Below are 5975 nucleotides of genomic sequence, written 5' to 3' on the forward strand. Positions count from 1 at the left end.
TCATGCCGACTCCCAGATCTTGGAGGAGCACCTTGCCATTTGCTAGCTATGCCAGTTAAGCATGCTTGGTTTACCCGTTGCGTGTGCTGCTCCTGCCTTTCCTTAACAAATTCTAGTGAATTGTGCTATCTAATTTTACCATGCAATCTGTTGATCCTGTGTATATGTTCTATATGTCATGAAGTGTGGTGCTCACTTATTAACTGTTTGGTTAATTAGTTATCGTCTTCAGGTAACTGTTTGGTTCAATTATGCAAATGTGATGTTCAATTCTTCAGGCTGCAATTTTGTATTGTCTTCCATGTGAGAAATAAATCGAATTTATCTTTACAAAATACATGTGAAACGTATACAATTGCTATATTTCCAGGTTGTCAAGCATGCTTGGTTTGGTTATACTGTGCAATGTGGTGCTCAGGTAACATTTGGTTCATTTGTGTTGTGATGTTTAGTTAACTATTTGGTTCAATTCTGCAATGTGATGTTCAATAGTTGTGGGTGCATTCTATTATTGTATAACATGTGAGAAGTAAATCAAATTTGGCTATACTAAATACATGAGAAACAAATACAATTGCTATATTTACAAGTTGTTAAGCATGCTTGGTTCAGTTAACTATCTGATCTTCTATTAGGAGTATCTTATATTGTGCAATGTGGTACTCAGTTAATGTTTGGTTCATTTGTTGTGGTGTTTAGTTAACTGCTTGGTTCAATTCTGCAATGCGATATCCGATTGTCGTGGGTGGAATTTTGTATTGTTGTGCATGTGAGGAATAAATCGAATTTGGATGCACTTAATACATGAGAAACATATACAAGTGCTATATTTCCTAGTTCTTAATCATGCCTTGTTTGGACAAATGGGTTTTCCGTGTGGCTTGAATTAATCTGATGAATCCGCAATGTGCTTATTTTTCACCAACATATTTTACTGATAGCATGCGAACCCTTACTTAACCTGATGACTAACTACCTTATATGTGTTGTAGGGAAACAATGGGAAGCACTGAGGTTTACAATCGAGGTTAGCACGTGCATGGTCCATTGTCTAATAGCACATTATTGTGCAATTGTAGGAACCGTTCTAATACTTAGGTTTTTAACAATTTGGTCTTGCACATGTAGGTCCTGCTGTTAGAGGTTTTGACCCACTGTTCGACCCTTCTGCATATGGGGAAATGAGTTGTCCATGAATATCAATCAAGTCAAGAAACTCAGAAAGATTGTTAGGATAAAGAAATTAGCGACAAAAAACAACAAGATCTTTGTCTGCACAATGAAGAAGACATCAGTTCACTACAAGATGGTACTAACTATTATACCTTGCCTTTTTTATTCCTTTGCACCATTTCCAATATAGAGAATATATTTATGCACATCCTTGTTTTCAGGCCTTTCAAAAGCAGTTCACTGATGATTACCTCTCAAAACACCTCTATGGTCAGGAGGTGAGGAAGTTTGTCATACAACACCCACAGTTCAATATTGAAGTGTTCCTAAAGAGGACGAAGGATGGACGGTCAATCATCCACAGGCACTGGCCTAAAGTTGCAAAGACCTTCAACATCAATGAAGGCTCAATATTCGCCTTCCGCTTCAGCAGTTTTCCCGATGAGATGCATCTGTCTATGTACCGTCTATCATGCTAATTTCGAAAGGTTTTAGATGTTGCATGTGAAACTTGGCGCTGGTGTAGTTGTGTAATGGGGGTAGCTAAGTGCTGAAGCTATATCATGTTGTAATCTGATGTATTTCAATTATGAAATCCTGCTTCCTTAATATGGGAATGAAATATATTATGTGTTTAATATGAATGTCAATTAGATTAATAAATGGATTATTGATAATAGGGCAATTATCCTGCTAATGGCGAATTAGCCTACTAATTGGTTTTTGCTATTGTGAACGGTTATTGGGAAAATACCGTGGGCGATGACCTAAGGCAACGCACACAGTTTCTAGGAATAAACCATGTTGGATCGATGAAAAATCACACACGACATTCTCTTCCAAACTGTTTGCATTAGGCCACCTTCCGCAAACGTTTACCGCATAAAAACTATGTGTGATGGACAAGCTTTGCCACACAGTTTCTTCTATGCACCGTGCGTGATGCATTCAATAACGCAAACGATAATTTTTTTAATATTGTGTGTGATGGGAACGCTATGACAAATGATTTAACAGGGAAAATTGTGTGTGATGTACCTACAAACAGAAATGTTTTCCTTGCAGCGACTGTGTGGGATGTATATACGAACGGAAAGGTTTCGCGAGGACTGACTGTGTGGGATGAACTTACGACCAGGAATGATTTCGCCTGTATAATTGTATTTTTTTAGCACTACTGTACGTATAACCGTATTTGCTCGCTCGCCGGTCGCACACAACCTCATTTTGCCGAGCGTGTGTGCCAGGAGGGCATATCCCTGACGGTTTCTGGGTCGTGTGGGAAGGACCCCCTATCACCCACCCTCACTAGGTTACGGTTCTGAATGCCGTCGTGGAAAGGGGTTAAAAACCGTTTGTATATCACCTCGTTTACCCATAATTTAATATAATACATAGCTGCATAGCTCAAGCTAGCATACAAACAAAATGCAGCAGAAAAGCAAATAAAATCGCCATGAAGTCCATCAACACCGCAAGTAAATGTCGAGTATAGAGACCGTAACCCTACATCGTATCACTCGCTCGTCATATAAAATCTACAACATGAAACATTGCAGCCACGAAGGGTCTATACTTTGAATGAATTGACAAGTCACACAGGAATTATATAATAGTCCTACATGTATATGCCAGGTATATCAAGAGGATAGTGTAGTGGTTGTTTTGCAGAAAGCTATTTTTTCCCTGATAACTACATAATATAATAGTCAAATATTTATTTGTCTTGCTATGGTTAATACATATGGTTGAATTGGGCGCTCCAATTGCAACCTATAACCATCATTATGTTTCCCATCATATTTTTATTAATTGTATCATCTGTCAAGATCTTCCAACAACTGTAATGGTCTAGCTGCTCAAATTTCTCCATAACTAGGGACAGGGCTAATCATGATTAGTTTTTACACTCTGCAGAGGTTTGTACACTTCACCCACTGGACCCAACCCGAAGATTGAGACATAGTATTTCAGAAGCAGTCGCCTAGTCCCAAAGAAGGCCCATCCTAACTATTATAACTACATCTGCTGGCACATACGGATAAGGTTTCCGCAACTGATCAACTAAGCTAGAGCCCATATAGCTAGTGGCTGCACATGGAAGCTACTAGTCACTAAGTTTGTCCAATATTTTTTAGCCTGGACGGCACCCACTTACATTCAGAGGGTATAAACCATGATGTTCTTAAAACCACCCAACAATACCGTTTGGGCGCACTTAGCCATGGTCCGTGTCCTTAGAAAAGGAACAAGAAATTCCATGATACAACCTTGTCTGTCCAGAGATGAATTATATATTATGTTTTTACTCAAGTTATATTATATATAGTCCTCACATAATCTCAATGAATACACGAACCAATCCACGTCTACATAGCATAGTAGGAGTACAACTACCACGATCTACATAAGGCCATACTAAGTTGAAACCCAATAACAATAACGTACTACCATGATATTCCTAAGTATTGTGATATAGAACTACATCACTATTGCAGGATGCTGCTAACGCGACACTACGATCAGAGACCCTTTGACGAAATTGTGCGCGATGCATTAATCACAAAATATGATGTAAAAAACCCGTCAAAAAAGATGCAAAACGTTTGCGATGGCGGAGCCATCAAACACGGTTCTGATTTTAGTTGCGTGTGCGATGCAGGGCATATGGTTCAGTTCAATTAAGTATTTGCGATGAGGAAGAAGAACAGAAACGGGTAGCCAGATGAAGGTGTGTGTGATATACGGCATACAGTTCACTCGGATCAACTATTTGTGATGAGGTGGAACAATAGAAATGGGTAGCTAGATAAAGATGCGTGCGACTGAGGGCATATGCTTCAGAAGGATTAATTGTTTGCGTTTAGGCAATAGAACAGAAACGGTCAGCCAGATCAAAGTATCTGCGATTGACGGCATACACTTCACACGGATGAACTGTTTGCGATTAGTCACAACAAACAAAAACAGTTAGAGAGATCAACGTGTGTGCGCTAGACGGGCACACATTCTAATTAAAAGAAGCTATCGCGATGGTAATAACGAGCGCGCATGGTTGTTGGAACAAGACTGTGCTGACATTGCCTATTGCGGTGCACCCTATGGTGCAAACGCTACATACGCGGCCGAGAAAGCGTGCCCACGTTACGCCATCCGGGAATAGTGCCGCACTTAGAAATTATAGAGCCGTCAATAAATTTTGAGCCTGTGTCCCGTCACATTCCAAATTACTACCACGCTATATTTAATTGCAAACCTGTTCACACCAATCGAAACCTAAATGGTTTCCCACTTAGGAGCGTATTAGTACTCGGTTATAAGTACTACTACTCCTAGATGACTGGACATTCCTCCTCAACTCCTCATCCGCAAAAACAAACAAGTCATTCATCATCGTTCCCTTGTGTCTACCATGACCAGCGTGAGTTTTGGGTCAAGAGATTACCACCAGGGAGAGGCAAGCATGGAAGAGGAAGCATGAGAGATGTCCCTCCTCACCATGAAAGCAGCCGACATGTCCCGTCGCACGGCCGTAGCAGCACAGAGGTCCCGCCGCGCCGCCGAAGCAGCACGGAGGTCCCGCCGTGCCGTCGATGCAGCTGACTAGGTCCAGCCGCTCCGTGGAAGCAGCAAAGATGTCCCACCGCACCGCGAATGCAGCAGAGATGTCCTCCCGCACCGCGGCGGCCTCCAAAATTTTCTTGCGGGCAGGTGGGGACTCTTACAGGCACATGAATGCAATCATCCATAGCTAGATGGATCAGATCTCTCGTTGGGCGAGGTTGCAGGATGACATAAAAGCCTCGTTGAGCAGGCTACCGACATCATCAGGCAACTAAGTGAGGGCAATGCGAAGCTCCGGGCTGAGCGCAACCTGCTAAGGGCGAAGATCGTCGGAAGTGCGGAGCAGCAGGAGGACACCACTGCCTTGTTGAAGAGGACTGGCGTCATCCTCAAGAAACTTATGGAAGAGAATGACAAGCTTCGCATCGAGCGTGAAAGGCTGGAGGAGGAATCCGTGGATGCTCTTAAAGCAGCATCTTGAGGACACGAAAGAGCTCATCACCGCACATCGCGGATACTAGTTCCTGTGGCCCGCAGCAACGCATCAAGAAAGTAGAGATCGGCGAGCCAGATCATTGTCTTCCTTCTTTTACCCTTGTGTATTTTGGGCATTGCCGCATGTGTTTTTTTAATTATCTTCCTAAATATGTAAGACAATTATTATCCACTGTCACCGTCCTTATATTCATTAGTTTTGCTATAAGTCGCAGTCAATGCCATGTAGGTCCGTCTGATCTTAAACCAAGATCCATGCAAAACTTTCTTTTCATATTTTCTTTTTTCTCTCTTTTAGCTTAGTCGAGTGAGACATAGCCACGCCGTAAAACAGGGGCTCGAGCGCCATTAATGGAGACATTGGGAGGGAGGTGGGCACCGGATAGAGGTCAAAGGGCTCCCCTCCCGATGAGCACGCACCGGGGTCTGATCGCATGCCTCCCATACTCAAATAGCTACCCCACACAGCACCTCCTAGCCAATAAAAAAAGGGGACGCGTGGCGGCATGGAACTAGTAGTAGAACGCCCACGGTTTCAATAATACTTGTGTTTCCGATTTGTAACGTGACAACACTTGTTCCAAAATGACTTTGTTGATTGTTAATGTGTGCGCCTTAGCAAATCGGACTGAAAAATTACCATAGCATGTTGGTGCATGTCATGACACCATGCCAAATTTCATGACTTTCAGGCAAGTTTTAGATTTACGTGAATTTTAAAACCAAGTTTCTCGATGTTTTCG

The sequence above is a fragment of the Triticum aestivum genome, chromosome 1B (genome assembly GCF_018294505.1).
Source record: "Triticum aestivum cultivar Chinese Spring chromosome 1B, IWGSC CS RefSeq v2.1, whole genome shotgun sequence".
In the NCBI taxonomy this organism is placed as follows: Eukaryota; Viridiplantae; Streptophyta; class Magnoliopsida; order Poales; family Poaceae; genus Triticum; species Triticum aestivum.